The following is a 10,568-nucleotide window of genomic DNA, read 5'->3' as shown; positions in this document are numbered from 1 at the left end:
TAGACAACTGAAATAGGCAAGTTACAGAGCCTCTTTGAGCCTTTATTTTTATCTGGAAAATGGAAAGAGCAATCTGTACTTGATGGGGCTGCTATGAAGCTGTAGGTAAAGTACCTGAGACAGTGCTGGGAGACATAATCACTCAGTTTCCTCCCTTTCCCTTCCTGGACAGAGCTGTAAGCTCCAGGCTTATCCTTCCCATTTCACCACTCATCAGAAACTTCCCTCTCTCTGTCCAGCCCATTTCATTTTGCAATTTATTGTGAGGAAGACAACGTGAAAAACTCATCCCAGAGGATAAGGACAACAGCTTTATTTGTTAGTGCTTCAGGGCTATGTGCACTTAGGAGGATGCTCTGGTAAAACACAAATCTCTTTCCTGAGGATTGAAATTTTTGCAGCAGATTCCAGGTGCAGTGATCGGGTAGGAGTGCTGGGATGTGAGAGGGGAGTTTTTTGGGGGAAAAATGCACCTTTTGGGGGCTTTCTTTCTTGTAAGCCCTTTGCCTTGGGAAAACATAGCCCAGCTCAAGACCCAGCCATTCCTAAGCCAAGGGAAGCTTATCATTTTTTCCACCTGTTAGCCACATCAGTTTTACTACAGTCATCTCCACTGCTCTTTCTCTTTCCTTAGCTTGAAACCCTCCACAGTCTGTTCATTTTTGTGAAGTTGCAGAACTGGAAAGGAAGGCTGTAGAGAAACTACAGGAAAATGGTCAGGGCCCTTCAGATGTTCAGAATCTTGCTGAGCATTTGATGTAAATATGCACGTGCGCCCAGGTGTTCCTTGGTTATGGTCTAATGTAATTGTGCATGTGCACCCAGGTGTCCTGGGTTATGGATTTAAGTATAAAGGATGAGTGGCTCTGATCCACAGGGCACCTCACCCCCGGGAGGCCCCCGGGGGGCCACAGGGAGGCCACTACTGCTGCTGGAGCCTGTTGCTCCAAGGTGTTGCTGCCAGTGCCCCCAGGATACCCCCAAAGGCCACCACTGCAGCTGCTACTGCTACTGCTGAGGATTGAGCTCGTGTCATCTTTCCCAATGACCTAGTGTAGACTTGCATGTGAGGGGTCTGGTGACCCAAACTGTACAATGGGTTTGAAGGGTCTTAGCCCTAGCCCTGACAATACAAATGGAGACTTAGTATAACTAAAATAATGAAATGTTTTGGCTTTAGTTATGAATTGCTTTAACAATACAATTGGCGTAGTCACTGAGCAATACAATTGGCACGGTCACTTCGCAATAAAATTGGCGGAGCAATGGCCCTAAGCCAACAACTGGAATAGTCGTTGCAGGATTCTGGGCAGGTAAAAGGGTCCGGCAATTGGAGTTGTGGATAGGATGCCAAGCAGGTAAAGAAGCAGAAAGCCCCTTGGGAGGGGGAGGAAATGTGGCTACCCTTGAGTATGTGGTGCCTGGTGGCCGCTTTCCTATTGACTGGGGTCTGGCTGTTGTTCACTGTACTGCGAGCCAACATCGACCAGAAACTGCATGAAGTGGCACAGTTTTGAGACCTGCAGCAGAAAGCAGACAGGTTGGAAACACGAATACATGCCCTGCAGGCTGAAGTCACTCCTGCTTCTGACACCAGGGACAATGATGAAACCAATGATGAGTTGGGGGAGACTGTTCATCTCCTGGCGTGACCTGCTCATCAGAAAGTGAAGCACGGGTAGCCTATGGGACTGGGCGGACCAGTAGGCAACCCACAGGTGACCCAATTCACTACCTATGTCCCATATGTCCAGGTCGAATTGGTTGACTTGGGGAAACAGTAAAGCAGCAGAAACAGGGAGAGCCCATGGCTGCTGCAGCTGTGGGACCTAGGGATGGGTGGTGTAACGTGCTCTGGATACAATGTAGTAAACACATGTCACATTTGCATGAAGGCAAGTGGCTCGTTGTGGGTGCCACTTAAACCCTAAAAGGCTTAAACCCAATGGCTTGCCAAGTGCCGTATAAACTTGAGAAAAGAGTCCCGCATGCAGATGGGCAGATGACCCAAGCATGGGTGCCCATGCAGAATTTCAAGTATGTTTTCACCTGGTGAAAAGGTGGGAAAGTTAGCCTCCGTTACTATGCACCTGTCTCTGTGGCAGCAGTTACAGGATAGCGGCAGATATTCACGGGGCCAGGGCAGCTACTCCTTGATGGACTGGGTGAATGCAGCTGTTCAAACTGTGTGGGCAAACGCTGGAGAACTGCCCGGGACTGAGTGAATGGTGGGCATATGCCAAGCTGATTCAAGTAATTCAGGAGCTGGGGATGGGGCAGCTAGATGCTAGTAGCCAAGACAATGGGAGAAAGGCTCTGAAGGCATTTCAGAAGTTTGGGAGAGCACCCCTCCCATCACAGACCCTGAGGCCTAGGAGAACTGAGTTTCTCCAGAGGGCAGACCTGAGGCAGTGCTGCCCTTGGGAAACTGCTCCTCACACTCCAGCTGCCTCGGGCGGCCCCAAGTGTGGTTGGTGCAGCAGCTCTGGAGAAAACAAGCCAAAACCTTGGTGGCGTTCACGTTGTGTTAAGTTTGCAGGCTGGCAGAACATGAGAGCAGTGGAGGCGTGGCAGCCTCCACCCAGACTTCAGAAAATGAATGAAAAAGCAGGGGGACTCAGGCAGAGACCTGCTGCAGGGGTGGAGCTGCTGAGGAGGTCATCTGCGGAGCAATGTGGAGCAGAGGAGTGGGGTCAGAGCCCCCACAGAGAACCCCCCTGAGATGTCTGGGGGAGCCAGGATGGTGGGACTGCCTCTGGGAGCCCAGAACGGTAGGGCTATTGGCAACATGCAGCGCTGGCCTGGAAAAGCCACAGGCACCAGGGCAGCTCAATGGGCTGCACCCGTCAGAGCTGTAGGAGCAAGGCTGCCCAATGCTTTGGGGACCCAGATGCCCCAGTGTGCTTAATGTTTCCCCTTGTTTGGGTTTTGGATTTATTTGGGGTCTGTTTCTCCTCTTTCCTGTTCTATTACTCCCTTCTGGAATGGGAATACGTACCCAGTGTTTGTCCCACTGTATCTTGGAAATAGATAAACTTGTTTTTGACTCTTTACAGGTTCACAGCTGAAAGGAGTTTTGCCTTTAGTCTCACATGACACTTTGGAGTCTTGAGTTGGTGCTGCAACAAGCTAAAGACTTTTGGGACTGTTGGAATGGAATGTGCAATATATGAATACAAGGATCAGTTATCCTTGCTAAGGGAATATTGCAGAAGATTCTGAACGAGTAGATTGTATGGTGAGGGACCCTGAACGGGTGGATTGTAAGGAAAATACAGGAAAATGTCAGGGCCCTTCAGATGTTCAGAATCTTGCTGAGCATTTGATGTAAATATGCATGTGTGCCCAGGTGTTCCTTGGTTATTGTCTAATATAATATTGCGCATGTGCACCCAGGTGTCCTGGTTTATGGACTTAAGTACAAAGGATGAGTGGCTCTGATCCACAGGGTCCCCCACCCCTGGGATGTCCCCAGGTGGGCCACAGGGAGGCCGCTACTGCTGCTGGAGCCTGTTGCTCCAAGGTGTTGCTGCCAGTGCCCCCAGGATGCCCCAAAAGGCCACGACCGCTGCTGCTACTGCTGCTGCTGAGGACTGAGCTTGTGTCATGTTTCCCAATTACCTAGCATGAACCTGTGTGTGAGGGATCTGGTGACCCAATCTGTACAATGGGTTTGAAGGGTCTTAGCCCTAGCCCTGACAATACAAATGGAAACTTAGTATAACTAAAATAATGAAACGTTTTGGCTTTAGTTATGAATTGCTTTAACAGTACAATTGGCATAGTCAGTGAGCAATACACTTGGCATAGCTATTACTACTGATGTAACCTGACAAAGGCAAACTCCACTTTGCAGTTACCCCTCAAGTCTTCAGGTGTGAAGCCAACAGTTTTTCCCCTGGATGGAAAGGAGGAAGAAATGGCAGAGGCTTGGGTTTGAAAATGACCCACCAAGCTCCAGCTGATTAGTTTGTTTTTTTCCAGACAAATCTTTTCTGATGAAGAGCTGGGAGGGCATCAGAGAATGTGCACAGGGACATGTCCTTCCTATTCAGTAACCACAAACTTTTTTTATTGTCCAGGGATACCATTTCTGCTTTAGAGAATACACGTTACATTTTTAAATTCCTACCCCCGTTTTGATTATAAAACCAACATAACAATATTAAAGAAAACTTTCCCATTCCCCAAAAGAAAAAAAAATCTCTTGATAAGGACCAAGATTCATTTTCAAGTTAAGTCAAAGCTATTCAAGATTTGATATGATTGTGCAGAAACAGAATATCTCCAACACTGATTCTTCTTTTTGCTGGTGTGGGGGGATGAGTAACATGAGAGATGAAATTCTCAGAAAATATCACAAATTTAATGCACTTTTATTTCTAGTCAAAACTTTTAACAGGACAAATAGTATTGATGATTGAGAAAGTGTGAATGGTGAACAGGCAGAGAACAAAAGAAAAAACCGAAAAACATTAAATAAAAGAACAAATTGCAAAACGTGTGGAAAAAACACCAACTACATAATTGGTCAATGAATAACTACAACCTGGTTATTTCTAAAAAGCAGGTTTTTCTATTTGTGTATAGATTGTAATGCACTTTAATGCACTTGAAAGGGGTAAGTCTCACCAGGAGAACTGTGGAGTATACTATAAAGCAAATATAACATGGGGCCTAGTTTCTTGTAGTTTCGGGTTTAGCCTAACTTCTTAAAAGTACATATAAAACATTAACCTTAAAAAAGACAGGAAATTTTCCCCAGGCTAGTCTCTGTTGTAAGGTAAAGAATTGTAGCACAGCAAGGTTGCTTGCTCAAGGACAGACAAGTTACTGATTGATACGTAAAGATACTGGGAAATTGCTGTAGCAAAAGAGAATGTTTGCTAAGATCAAGCTTTTGTTGGTGGATCAACTTAACCTCTTGCAAATTGCATTATGGAATGTCACTTTACTTGTTACCAGCCTCTATTGTTAAACTATTACCCCACCTATATTCTTTTTCTGTAACTTCCTGGTCTGGAGAATAAATGATAGGTGAGAACCCTAGTTCTCAGTTAATTTCCCAAAGGAAGGAATGCCTCGCTCTTGAGGGTTCCTGGAGATTAACCTCTTTGGGGTTTCTCACTGCTCGGAAGAGATGGACTTTGAGTAATCCTTTTGCAGCTCTGTCATCCAGATGAAGAGAGGTGACAAATCTGTGGGAGGCAAAGCAACAGAGAACCATTGTGTGATCATCCCTGTCACTACCTCAATATGGAAGGATGCTAGGTGGAAACTGGCCACGTAAAGTGATCCAGGCTTGCAAAAACTTCCATCCTGGTACACAGCCTAGTTAAAGCAGGCTGCCCAGTCAGTTATGGGTTTTCCTTAGAACTGAGGTGAATAATTCCAGTTGGGTAGATGGCCTAATCTTTGTCAAAAACAGAGATTTCAAGATAAATAATTTCTTTAGGTCTCTGTGTATTGTGGGGACATATAATCCAAGGCTTTTAAAATAATTATTTTAAATTAGAAAAGTAATACAAACACATGTAAAGAACAGTAAAAAGCAGGTGTCTGAAGGGCACTGGCCCAGGAGATAGGAGACTTATGTTCAAGTCCAAGATTGCTCTGATGAAATTGAGTGAGATCCTCAATTATATATATAAAATGTATAAAATAACAAGCCACTCCTTGGTAATCACTGTTAAAAACTTCTCTGTTCAACACTTGTAGTTACTATTATGACTTTGGACAGTATACTTCTACTTGCTAATTTATCAGCTTTGGATCTATTGACTCCCCTCTATGGAATGTGAAGTATTTAGTGCAGTTTCAACATTACTCATCTCCTGTCTTCCACTCCATGCTCAGTTTTTGTTAGTTACATTTAGTTATTCCAAGGAATATCTTTATAATTTCAATTAATATATATTCAAACCTCTACTTAATGATTTATTGCAGTTAGATTTCTATTTACTTCCTTCTATGAAAAGTTAGATCAGTTTACTTATACTTTGTCGGAGCTCTTCTTTTTTTCTCTCAATTTTGATTAATTATGTCATTTTCACATTGTCAGAGTTTATATTTACATTTTGTTTTGTGGTTATATATTTTCTGTACTTTGTTCATAGATTAAAAAATTTAAAAAACAGTCTTATGACTGTGCAAGTATTATTCACTGTACAGGCAAGGAGACTGTGGTTGGACCTAAGGAGTAAGAAGCTAAGCCTGGGTCCCCGCCTATTTCCCTCAAACTGGAATGTTCTGAGTGTTAAGGTCAAAGGGGTTCTTTAAAAATGGTCTTTTTATCTGTATTCATTTCTTCTTGCTCAACTGCACTCTATTTTACCTCTCACGTAGTCTGTCTTTGACACCTTTGTTTATTTGTTTGCTTTTCTGGACCACTTCCTTGAGTATTATTTTTCATGTAGAATTCCTGGTGGCAAACTTTTCAGCCTTTGCATTTCTGCAAATATCTCTATCTATCTATCTGTCTGTCTGTCTGTCTATCTACCTACCTACCTACCTACCTATCTAGTTTGGTCATATTAGGGCCCAGAACACAGTATCCCAAGTATGGAGCCTTGGCATGCTGAGTAGTTTGAAGTAAAGGAGAAGGAAGCCTGAGAAGCAAGATCTTTCTGACCTTCTCCTGTCTTCCTTTCTTCCTCTCCCCATTCTCCCCAAAGACAGGTCCTAGAAACTAGAACTTCTCTCACCCAAAGCAAGCAATAAAACCTAGAAAGGTCACTCTTTGACCTATCTCCTCTGAAAGTAGGTCATGAGACCTTCATGTGACAGGTGTCCTATCCTATACACAGAGGAAAGAAAAGCTACACAAACCGGCCAAGAAGAATCTGAACAGGATTTGTTGGGTTCCTCCCTCAGTTTATAACTGTTAGATCATGCCCTTTCTGTCCAATCATGTTCTTTACAACTGTTCATTTCTTTCATCACACTAAGTGCAAAAATGCACAGCTTTCCCTGAATCTTCAGTTCTCCATTTTGGAAGGCTCCCGTGTCATGTAAAACTTTGCTGAATAAATTTGTATTGCTTTTCTCTTGCTAACCTGTCTTTTGTTGTAGGGATGTCAGCCATGACCCTTGTGATGGGTGAGGAAAAGGTATTATCTTTTTGCCCCTGAATATAGAACTCTGAGTTTAAAATGATTTTTCTTAGAACTTTGAAGGCATTACTCTATTTACCTTTTAGCACCAAGTGTTGATGAAAAATGTTATATCAATCTAACCTTTATTCTGCTGTAGATATCCTATTTTTTCTTTCCAGAAGTCTGTGATTTTCTCTTTATTGTTGTGTTTCTAAAATTTCATCAAGGGTGTATCTTGAAATAGGTCTTTCTTTTCATTTTTTCACTTATACTGCTTGTCATTTAGAGGATCTTTTACATCTGAATGCTCATGTCTTTCAGTTCAGAGAGCTTTTCTTGTATTATGTCTTTGGTTACTTCCTTATTTATGTAGTCTGTGTCCTATGCCTTTAGAATTCCCACTTGACAGTTAATGGGAATTAAATCTCTACTTTTTCTCATATTTGCTATCTTTGTCTTTTTGTGTCACATTTTGACAGATTTCTTGAAGTTTGACAGATCCGTATTTGTCATTCATAATGCATTAAATTATTCACATTGTCCATTTAATTTCCTATTTAGATATTATATTTTTCTACTTCCAAGCATTATTTTTTGTTCTCTGAGCACTTTAAAAACATAGCCTCATTTTTGGTTATTAGATATGTTATCTTCTTGAATCTCTTGAAACTAACTGAATTTTTAACCAAAGTTATCTTCTGTTTTCTGTATCATCTCTGTTCCCCTTGACTAAATTGCTCCCCCTCCTTTTCTTTCATAGTTTCCTTAAATATTTAGTAATTCTTAGAATGTGTCTTCATATGAGGATACTTTAAAAAGTTCATAGAAAGATTTGTATTATCTTTTAGTTATATTTTTCCATGAACATTTTGAAGTATCCTTGTATATGTTTTTAGGAGTCCATGAGTCCTCTAAGACAATTTTAAAATTTGGTTTTCATTTTAGTGACTATCTTTTAAAATATTGACTGCAGATTCTGTACCATCTAGTGTGGCAAACAATGTCAGAAACCTCATTGTATTTGTGTTTACTATGGCATCCATATCCTGTGTTGTCCAAATGATATCACAGCTCAAGCATGGATGACAGTTTGCACAGACAGACAAGTCTGGGAAAGATGAAGTCCTTACACAGTGCATGGGCCCCAATTTAAGAAACATGGCTTCATTCTACTTTACTCATAGATAAGGTGACTAATTTACTACAAAAACTGGGACATTTTTGAGAGTTGAATGAAACAATTCATAATCATGTGGGAATGATGACATAAACTGGAAATGTCTGGGCATCCCAGGTGATTGGTTATCTTATTGAAGACTAAGAAGCTTTACTTTTTACAGTTTTCTCCTTAGCAGCTATTACAGAAGTCCAGAATCGTCTCCAGCTCTGCTCTGCTTCTACCCCAGGGCTCAGCCCCAATGCAGACCCTCCCTCTAGGCAGAACACTCCCCCCTCTAGGGAGAAATCCTCCAGGCTTTAACTAGAAAGCAAAAGCCACTGAATTGTTAGCTGATCTGCAGGCATGGGTGGGGGCTGAGAGGTGGAGGGGGGCATCTGCTTCACTGGTTCACAGCCTTTGGAACAGCTGTTCTTTTAATTAATTGCTCTATGGTTTCTCCTCCCCACCCCCACCCCCACCCGCCACTTCCTCCTGCCCCTCCAGCTTTGCATTTGTTGGCTCTGAGCTTGGAACTTGTCCAGGACGTCCTTGCAGCTTCCTTGGTTCTCATGTCACCATCGTTCTAGTCTCATGTGCTTTCCATCAACCAGGAATTTCTCCATTTCTAGTGTATCTATGTTGCCTTTTACTTTTCTTGAACATTTTTTGTTTATTATTTTAAAACATATTTTTTCCATAATTTGTACAGGATCTTTGGAGGAAGAGGACACAGAGGTCTGTGTTCAGAACATCATCATGAACCAGAGCTTCCTGGTTTTATGGTTTTGAATTTGTATCTGAATACAGGTGTATCCACTGTCCTGGGCATATGCATTCCCTGAAGGTAAATAATGAAGTTACACTGAGAAACCCATTTGGGAGACTACCGCCTTTTCCATCTGTCCTCTCCTTCCCTAAATAAACTCCTAACCCTATACACTACGAAGGAATCAATTCTCAGGATAGAACTTTCTTAATTATAATTCCCACTCACTGTTTAGTTCACTGTCTTGGCTCATATCTATCCTGAGTTAAAGAAGGAATAGTTAAGAGGTTAAAAACAGAGGACTTTTTCTCCTAATGTTCTTTAGATAGGTCAGGAAACAGTCTGAAATTTTTTTAAAAATTAAGTATTTGTTGGGGCCGGCCCGGTGGCGCACTGCTACAGTGCGCCGCTTGGGAGCGCGGTGGCGCTCCCGCTGAGGGTTCGGATCCCACATACAGACCGGTTCCCGCTCACTGGCTGAGCGAGGGGCGGGCGCAGCACCGAGGGTTGCGATCCCGTTGCCGGTCCCAGTCCGGTACGGGCGCGACACTGAGGGTTGCGATCCGTTGCTGGACACGAAAAAAAGACAAAAAGGAAAAAAAAAAAGTATTTGTTGAGAAACAACTACAGGGTTGGGCTGAGAGGTGAGGGAATGCAAAGATGCACAACATAAGATTTCTGCCCTCGTTATGTTCATTACCTGGTGGAGTTGAAAATATATCCAGGGAAAGTTAGGGGACAACAGAGACGAGATTACATGGTAGTACCTAAGTGCCAGGTCAGAGGCCAGATCCCCGGAGTCATGAATGCACAGGCTGTGAGACATACTCTGACCTTGGAAGAAAGAGTAGGAGTTGGAGTGGAGGAGAAGAGAGGCCAGACAATCGAGCTGAGAGGATGTCATGGCCAAGACACAGAAGACTGCAGGGTTCAGCGTCTGATGGGTGAGTGGGAAAAGTGAGCGCTGAGTGTCCATGTTGTAACAGTGCAGGAAACAGCCAGTTAGCAAGGGGGCTGGGACCTTGGAAAACTTGTGGAATACCAGCTAAGGAATTTTAATTTTATCCTCGCCAGAAGATTTTGAAGAGGAATATATGATTAGGGTTGTGCTTAAGAGGGCTACAATGTGTTTAAGAAGTATTTATGAATACAAGTCGTGAGGGATGAAGAGAGAATGGCAGTGTAGGGACCAGATAGACAGCTAGTTAATTATATCATTAGTATTTATAAACGAGTTACTCTTTTTAGTTATAATGTTCACAGAAGGCTTTGGGAAGTAAAGTAGATGACAATATCAGCAATTGTTTTACAGCAAGATTTAATTTGATTTTAATGAATTAATAATGAATTAAAATAAACCTTCTAAAGTTTTCCCCAAAATTTCTTGGAATGCCCAAACATTCTTTTTTTTTTTCCTTTTTTTTAAGACAACCCAATTTATTTATTTATTTATTTATTTATTTATTTTTTGTCTTTTTGTGAGATCGGCTGCACCGTGCTCAGCCAGTGAGTGCACCGGCCATCCCTATATAGGATCCAAACCTGCGGC

Source organism: Galeopterus variegatus, unplaced genomic scaffold (genome assembly GCF_000696425.1).
Source record: "Galeopterus variegatus unplaced genomic scaffold, G_variegatus-3.0.2 Scaffold6401, whole genome shotgun sequence".
In the NCBI taxonomy this organism is placed as follows: Eukaryota; Metazoa; Chordata; class Mammalia; order Dermoptera; family Cynocephalidae; genus Galeopterus; species Galeopterus variegatus.
The sequence above is the reverse complement of the archived record's forward strand: the minus strand, read 5'-3'. Positions refer to the sequence as shown.